This window comes from Vombatus ursinus, unplaced genomic scaffold, assembly GCF_900497805.2.
Source record: "Vombatus ursinus unplaced genomic scaffold, bare-nosed wombat genome assembly UNPS02003894.1, whole genome shotgun sequence".
NCBI lineage: Eukaryota > Metazoa > Chordata > Mammalia > Diprotodontia > Vombatidae > Vombatus > Vombatus ursinus.
Window position 1 is genome coordinate 43,394 of NW_020943672.1, and position 9,616 is coordinate 53,009.

The following is a 9,616-nucleotide window of genomic DNA, read 5'->3' on the forward strand; positions in this document are numbered from 1 at the left end:
ATCCATTCATCATTTTGGGATAGTGGAACAGAATCTGGCTGAACTTTTTAACACTCTTGACTCTGAGAGTTGTATGTGATTTTAAAGTACACATGGTGCCATCCAGGAATTATTTTACTGACCCAATTTTCTCCTCCATCCACTCTTATCCTTTCGTACTCTCATCTACCTTCTCCTAACCACTATAATAACAATATGCTTTAAGTCTTTCAAAGTACTTTACTTTTGTGGTTGATTTCATTTGATTCTCACAAAAATCCTGTGAGATAGTTACTATAGATTTTAATATCACTCTTTCATAGGTGAAGAGACTAAGGCTTGTCAAGGACCACACAATTATTAAGTGTTGGATATAAGACTTAAATGTAAGTATTGTCTTTCCACCGCATCTTATTGCTATTATCTTTTCTTACTTCAGCCTCAAGTTCATAAATACATGACTATCTTGGTATTCATTGTTTTTATTATTCCTTGTCCCTTCTTTTCTTTTTTTGGTGGTGGTGGGTAGAGGACATGTGTATGTGTGTATATTTCTCAGTATACACGCACACACATGCACACACACATATACACACATATATTTAAACAATTATGCATGTATATGTTGGTCGCTTGTGTCAGCCTGAGTATATTTCTGATGTGACAGCAGAGACTGAATACTGAATCACAGTGGTTATATTTCTGTGTGATTCTGCGATTCTCTATTTCTTATTTGCAGCTCAAGAGCTGGCCAGTATTCATACTATCACTCCATTGTCAATATGTTGTGCCTCAGCACCTGGCTACCAGCCTTCCCTCAGTCACCCATACAGGATTTTAACATAGGCCCCAGGGTAGCTTCTCAATATCCAGCAATATAGCTTGACTTGGTTCTGTTCCAAGTGTGTGTTCTGTGAGTCTTAAATGACCGCTTAAGGGCTCATTGGACATCCAGCCCAGGTTTATGTAGACCAAAGAAGGACTCAGGCTCAATGTATTAAAAACTGTTTCATCCAGCTTCCCTGGATGAAGACATTTTCCACATTTAGAATCTTCATACTCACAATAAACACTTGATGATTATTTTTAATGTAAAAAAATAATTCACGTGGACTATTATACTCTATCCAGAAATAATACTGTTAATTAAGAGAATTATAAAAATTACTGTGGTTTGGCAAATGATCACTGAATAACATTTGGAAGCTTAATTAACATTTATATTATGTTGCTTAATTAATCCATTAACAATTCTATTGGCACAGATAAAGAAACTAATTACATTAAATTGTCATGCCTATGAAGGGATGAAATGCTTTATGGTTGTCATCTGAACAATTCTTTAGAGTAGACTGAATAATATTCTACTTTATTTTTCTTTTTTAAAAAAGTCACAAACTCCACTGTTTATGTAAGGCAAGCTGCCATATATATATTATATATATAATATATATTATATATAATATATTATATAATTATATATATATTTAACATTCAGAACTCACCATTTTAATATTTTCACTTACAAGCTGTACAGAAAAAAATGAAATTTTATTTTAAAATCAGAAGTGAATTTTGGGATATGCTTTAAGGTTAGTTAAGAGTAGCCTCATTCCAGTCATCTGAATTAATAAGCTAATAAGACCAAAAAGGAAAATTACAAATGTGATAGATATGGGAAAACTGGGACACTAATGCACTGTTGGTGGTGTTGTAAACTAATCCAACCATTCTGGAGAGCAATTTGGAACTATGCTCAAAGGGCTATGAAACTCTGCTTACCCTTGGACTCAGCAATACCATTACTGGGTCTATATCCCAAAGAGGTAAAAATATTTGTAGCAGCTCTTTTTTGTGGTGGCAAAGAATTGGAAATTGAGGGGGTGCTTACCAACTGGGGAATGGCTGAACAAGCTGTGGTATATGACTGTGATGGAATACTATTGTGCTATAAGAAATTATGAACAGGATGGTTTCAGAAAAGCCTAGAAAGACTAACATGAACTGATACAAAGTAAAGTGAGCAGAACCAGGAAAGCACTGTGCATAGTAACAGCAATATTGTACAATAATCACCTGTGAATGACTTAGCTATTCTTGGCAATATAACAATCCAAGACAATTCTGAAGGACTTATGATGAAAAATGCTGTCCATCTCCAGAGAAAGAACTGATGGAGTCTAAATGCACATCGAAGAATACTTTTTTTAAACTTTATTTTTCTTGGGTGTTTTTGGAGGGGGTCTGTGTTTTCATTCAAAACATGACTAATATGGAAATATGTTTTGCACGACTGCAAATGTATAACCTATATCAAACTGCTTGCCTCCTTGATGAGGGGAGAAGGGAGGGAAAGAGAGAATTTGGAACTCAAAATTTTAGAAAAATGATAAAAATTATTTTTACATGTAATCGGGAAAAATTAAATAGTAAAAAAGTTTTAAAAAAGAAAGTTCTATGTTGAACTTATATATTTTAAAAGAAAAACAAGCTGTATATAATAGCTACAGTTGGTGTTTGGTTCAAAATCAGCAAATTTTAAAAAACTGTAGGAAGATACATAGATTTAAAAACTGATCTGCACAGAAGAAATATGAAAACCTTATACACAACAAATCCGTTTTTTAAAACTACAAAAACAGCGTATATGCCAATTGTTCTATCATGTTGTTAATTTGCAGTATACATGCAAGAGAAGTTAAGATTCAGTCACTCAAATATTCATAGCATGTATATTATATATCCTGAATATAACAAACTCACTAATCAAAGTTTAGATTATTAGTCAAAAGTATATTCAAAATATTTTCTGTACCAAATACTGCAATAACCTAAACTCTGCACATACAAGATACCAATAGTTAGATTAGCAAGCTATCAATATTAAGCATACTAAAAGCTACAACAGTACAAGAGTCCATTACCTTATATAAAGAAATCCAAAATGTAAAAATAGCAAAATATAAAAAGGAAACCATTCAAATATCTTAACTAAAACAATTGCATAGAAATGCAATTTAAAAGAGTGAACTCAAACAAAATTTTATATAACTCTTATGATACAAAGTCAGCAGTCATTTCAGCTTAACACAATGCTTAACCAACAGAGAATTAGAAAAAGAAATAATATTCTTTTTGTGAGTGTTTATCACGTTTTTAAATTTCACAGAAACAATCCAAATCAGCAACGTTTATAAATTAGCTGTCTGATGAAATTAAAACTTTAACAGTCTTTTTTGATGAAATCTTTTCTTTCAGACAAATAATAAGCAAGATAGTTTTCATATACCTCTTTGCAAATCTGTTTCATTGTGACTTCAAGTTGGCATTAGCCTGAAATTTTTTTATGGTATCCTTTAATTCTTCATTTGTAGGAAGTTGCTTCAGCTTTTTTAATTAAAGGCACATCACATGAACTATCTTCAGATTCACTTTCTTTAATGGAATCATTTTTATTTTTCTTAGTAGTACTACTATCCACCTTCTTTATATGGGCACATTTTGCAGGTTTTTTTTTTTTTTGCTTTCAGAAGGATATTTTTGTTTAGGATTTTCATTTTTAGATGTCTTTTTAGGTGGCTCTTCACTTTATCTGTCTCTGAAGAATCCTTTTTTTCATATTCACTACTAGTTTTATCTGATATAATTTCAGGGCATTTTGTATGTTTAGCCTTCTTTGCCTTCCGAGAGCTGCTCCCTTCCTCTTTATTGCCTTTGCTTGGTGGTTTAAAAACATTTCTTTTGGTAATAACTTGATAGAAAGCTTTGGATGCATTAACAAATTCAAGATCCTGGGTACCTATTCACTATTTATGCATCTCTCTCCAAATCAAGAACTTCACAAATGTTCTTCAACATGGCATTCCTAAATTTTTTCCTTGTTTATATATTGGTCATTTCCTTTTTCAAATGGAAAGTTATTGAACTGACCCACATTCTTCTTCAGAGAAACTACTGTGCCTAGCCTCTTGGAAAGTAGTTTATGAAGATTTCTGAATCCGTCAGTTTTCTTCTTACTTAGAGAGAAGTGTACTCATCCAATTTCACAAAATTTTTGTCCCTTTCATTGGACAATCGTAAATGAGTCCTTTTGTAGGGAAGATACTTGCGTCGTCAACCTCTCTACTTTCTTCTCTCTCGCCTTCAGTAATGAGGCTTTTCTTTTTCTCCCCTTCTTCACTCTCCCTTTCTTAGAAATTTACAAATAAGTAAGGGCAAAAAACTGAAAGAAAAATAATTATAGACCAAAACCCAGGTTCAAGTTATAATATGCAAATCTTAAGCAAGTATCATGTACTGGACAACATCATTTTAATGAATCTTGCAATCTTTGAGATCACTGTATTTCATTCACTATTTCAGATGCTAAAAGTGGTCAAGAGAGTTTGACATAGCAGAGGAGTATAGTAATCTGGATTCCAGCCATGCCTCCGTAATAAAGTAGCTATGTAACCTAAGGAAAATCACTTAATCTCTTTGTAATTTACTGGAGGGTGGACAACTTTTGTGTTGTTTACCACTGTTTGTCTTATCTTTGCATCCCTTGCACCTTATCTTGCACATGGTAATGTTTATAGACTTTTGTTGAATTTATTGCATACTGATTTCCTCATCTAAAAAGTTAAGATTGTGTGGAAAATACATAGAGATGTGGGCTAGATAATATAATTAGGTGAATTTGGTTGAATGGTGGCACTGAGAAGAGTAGTTATTAATAGTTCACTATCAAACTGGCAGGAGGTCTCTAATGAATTGTCCAAGGATCTGTGCTGGGCTCTTTGCTGTCCAACATTTTGGTTTATAGACAGAGGTACCTTGCTTTTTAAGACTGCAGAAGTCCCAAAGTTGTTAGCAATAGTTAACATATTAGATACCAGTCAATCTCCAGGGAGATCTTAGCAGGCTAGAACATTGTGCTAAAATCTAATTAGATGAAATTTAGTAACAGTAAATGTAAAGTCTTACACTTGTGAAGGTGAATTTTTTTTTAACTCAAGGACAAGATGCTCACTTGTAAAGTTGATTTTTTTAACTCAAGGACAAGACGGGAGAGGTATGATTAAGCAACAGATTGTCTGCAGAAGATATAGGAGTTTTAGCAAGCTTTATATGAATTAACAATGTCATATGGTTACCAAAATAGTTAATGTAATCTTGGGTTGTATTGAGACCAATGGCTTCTAAAAATAAGGTAATGATTGTTGTTGTGCACTCTAAGCCAGTCAGACCATATCTGACACATTATATTCAGTTGTTCAGTGCCCCACAGTTTTGGTTTGTTTTTTTTTTTTAATTTCAGTTCTTAATTCATCCCATCCACTCCCTTCCCCATCCACTGAGAAGGCAAGAAATATAATACCCATGTATATATGTATGTATGTATGTATATAGTCAAGCAAGACATATTTTCATATTAGCCACGTTGCAAAAAAAGCAGAAAAAATAAAGTAAAAAGGTACAGTTATGCTTCAGTCGACACTCAGAGTTCATCAATTCTCTGTGGAGGTGGACAGCATTTTAATCACCAGTCCTTTGGAATTGTTGTTGATAATGTATTAATCAGAGTAGTAAAGTCTTTTACAGTTGGTTTTCATTACAATATTGCTCTTACTATATATTTTATTCTTTTAGTTATACTCATTTCACTTTGCATTACCTTTTGTAAGTCTGCCCATATTTTTCTTAAACTGTATCTTTTGTCATTTCTTATAGCAAAATAGTATACCATCACAGTCATATACCACAACTTGTGCAGCCATTCCCCAAATAATGGACATCCCCTCATTTTCCAATTCTTTTCTACTACAAAAAGAGCTGCTATAAGTATTTTTGAATGTATGAGTCCTTTTCCTTTTTCTTTTATGTTTTTGGGGTAGAGACCTAGTAGTGGTATTTCTGAGCAAAAAGGTATGCACAGTTTTATAGTCCTTTGGGCACAGTTCCAAATTATTCTTCAGAAGAGTTGAAACAGTTCACAGCTTTCACCAACAGTGCATTAGTGCCCTTATTTTTCCACATCCCCTCCAACATTTGTCATTTTCTTTCTCTGGCATCTTAACAAATACGATGTGTGTGAGGTGTCACTAAGAATTGTTTTAATTTGCATTTCTCTAGTTTTCATGATTTGAAGATTTTTTTTCATTTAACTATTGGTAAATTTGTTTTTCTTCTGAAAACTACCTGTTCATATCCTTTGATCATTCATCATTTGGAGAATGGCTCTTTTTTTAAAAATAAATTTTGTTCAGTTCCCTATATATTTGAGAAAGGAGATCTTTATTAGAGAAACATACAGTAAAACATTTTCCCAGTTTTCTGTTTTCCTCCTAATTTTGGCTTCATTAGTTTCGTTTGTGTAAAATCTTTTTAATTTTATATAATCAAAATTATCTATATTAGTTCCCATGATCTTCTCTATCTCTTACTTAGTCATAAACTCTTCCTTTATCCATAGATCTGACAGGTATTTCTTTTCCTTGCTTCCCTGATTTGCTTATGATATCACCCCTAATCATATAACCATTTTGAGTTTATCTTGCTATAAGTTTACAATGTAACATGCTGGGCTCTACCTAGGTTTTGCCAAACTGCTTTCCAGTTTTCCCAAATGTTTTCTGTTAAATAACGAGTTCTTGTCTCAATAGCTTGGATCTTTGGATTTATTAAACACTGGGTTACTATGGTCATTTATTCTTTATATTGTATACCTCATCTGTACCACTGATTGAGCACTACATTTATTATGCAGTACTAAAATGTCTTGATAATTACCACTTTGTTGTATAGTTTGAAGTCTGGTACTACTAAATTGCTTTCTTTCATTTTTCCCAGCTGATTCCATTGAAATTCTTGATTTTTTATTTCTCCAGATTAATTTTGTTATTATTTCTTCTAGTTCTATAAAATAATCCTTTGGTATTTTGACAGGCATGACACTAAATTAATTCACTTATGTAATAATGTCATTTTTATTACATTGGCTTGGTCTACTCCTGAGAAATTAATATTTCTCCAACTGTTTAGACCTATATATGTGTGTAAAATGTTTTGTAATTGTGTTCATATAATTCCTGTGTACGTCTCAACAAGTAGACTCCCAAGTATTTTATACTGTCTCTAGTTACTGTTTAAACAATTTACATCTTTAATCTTTATTTCATTTTTTTTTGCTATTATTTTAAATAGACTTTCTTTTTCTGTGTCTTCCTATGGGTTTTGTTGGTAATATATAGAAATGCTGATGAATTATGTGGGTTTATTTTTGTCCTAATTATTTCAACTCATTGTTTTAGTTGATTCTCTAGGGTTCTCTAAGTATACCATCATAATATTATCTGCAACAAGTCATAGTTTTGTTTCCCTGCTACCTAATCTTATCCCTTCAATTTCTTTTTCTTGTTGTATTGTTATAGCTAGTATTTCTAATATCGTATTGAGTAATAATGGTGATAATGGACATTCTTGCTACACCCTTGATCTTACTGGAAAGGTGTCTAGCTAATCCCCATTAAAGACAATGCTTGCTCTTGGTTTCAGATAGATACTACTTCGTTTCAAGAAAAACTTCATTTCTTGCTGCATTTTGTCAAAAGCTTTTTCTGCATCTTTTGACATAATCATATGATTTTTGTTCTTTTTGTTATTGGTATGTTCAATTGTGTTTATATCGAACCAGCCTTGGACGCCTGGTATAAATCCCATCTTGTCATAGTGTATGATCTTTGAGATTTACTGCTGGTAAATAATATCTTTGCTGGTGTTTTATTTAAAAATTTTGCCTCAATATCCATTAGGGAAAGGAGTCTATAGTTTTCTTTCTCTGTTTTGGTTCTTTCTGGTTTAGGTATCAAATCTATATTTGTGACATAGAAGGAATTTCATAGCATTCTACCTATTTTTTCAAATGGTTTATATAGTATTGTACTTAATTGTTCTTTAAATGTTCAGTAGAATTAGCTTACAAATCCATCGGGTCCTGGATTTTTTTTTTTCCTTAGGGAGTTCATTTATGGTCTTTTTTCTAAGAGAGTTATTTAAATATTCTATTACCTCTTTTGTTAGTCTGAGAAATGAGTAGTTTTGTAAATATTCATCCATTTCATTTAGATTGTCAGTTTTATTGGCATAAAGTTGGGGAAAATATTTTGACTAAATGCTTTAATTTTCAATCAATTAATAAACATTTATTAAGAACTTATGATTATTATTAAGCACATATGCCAGGCAATATGCCAAGCAATGAGGATACAAAAAGAGGCAAAAGACAGTAACTGCCTTCAAGGAGCCCATAATCTTTAATTTTCTCTTCACTGGAGGTGAATTCACCCTTTTCATTTCTAATATTAACTTGGTTTTCTTTCTTTTTTTAAAATTAAATGAACCAATAGTTTATTTACTTTTTTAAAAATAAAATCAGCTCCTAGATTTACTAGTTCAATGTTTTTATTATATCTGATATTATTAATCTTTTGATATTCAGGGTTTCTATTTTGATGTTTAATTGAAGATTTTTAATTTGTTTTTTCTCCTTTTTTCAGTTGCATACCCAATTCATTGATCTACTCTTTCTCTCTTTTATTGATGTTTGTTGAGAGATATACATTTTCTCCTACGTACTTTTTTCCATTTTTTCCCCTGAAGTACTAAATGCTTTGGTTGCAAACCCACAATTTTGGTGTGTTGTCTTACTGTTGTCATGATTTTTAATTAAATTATTGATTGTTTCTACAATTTGTTCTTTTATCAACTCATTTTTTAGGATTAGATTTAGTTTCCAATTAATTTTAATTTATGCTTCCAAAGCCCTTTATTGAATGTCATTTTATAGCATTTTGTTCCCCAAAGGGTGGATTTAATATTTCTCCTTTTCTATATATGTGAGTTTTTTATGCCCTAATACATACCCTTATTTGTATTTGTAGGCATTTTGTCAGTTGTAGGCATGAGACACAGCTATTATAAAAACCAGGAAATGAGAGATGAAGTCATTTATGTGAAGAAGCTTTAAACGCCAAAGAAGAAACTATATTTGCTCCTGAAAGTAATAATCTTTGAAATGTATTGAGTTTGTGTATGTGTGCAGGAATATGTACATATGTATATTTATAGATGAGGGTGGAGTGATATGGTTAGACTTGTAGGTGATTCCATAAATGGGAGTAATCAGGATACCCAGGTGTGGAATGTGGGTTTTCCAAAATCTGAGGGGTCCAATTAGTGACACAACTGAGAGCACAGGCTGTCTGCAGGGCCCTGCTAGTATCTGGACTAGCCTAGAATAGGTCTCAATCAATGCAGAAACCATGGCCATCCATGACTTCACAGGGAATTGCCCCATAAAGATGAACTCCCATTTTAGCCTGCTTCCTAAAGGGGGTATGCAAGGGAGGGGATGAAGTTCCTAAAGGAAATTGGATTGATGGATTTGATCTAACCTTCTCCCCAGGCCTGACATACCCTATGACCAGCCTGCCCCAGGGACAATTAGATCCTGCCTTCTTGGTGTGGGCTAATCAAGTGGTGAAATGTGAGCAGGAGATCAGGACAGCTGTGATATGGACAAATATTACTATCAATGCCAATAAATGGTGTGAGAATGGAGGAAAGAGGCACATAACTCAGTGCCCTGTTAGATGGA

The 9,616-nt window shown here is 32.7% G+C and overlaps 1 pseudogene; it reads right to left on the reverse strand.

Moving 5' to 3' along the window:
* Positions 1-3,202: 3,202 nt before the first annotated feature.
* Positions 3,203-9,283, reverse strand: LOC114053041 (annotated as a pseudogene).
* Between the last annotated feature and the right edge of the window lie 333 nt (positions 9,284-9,616).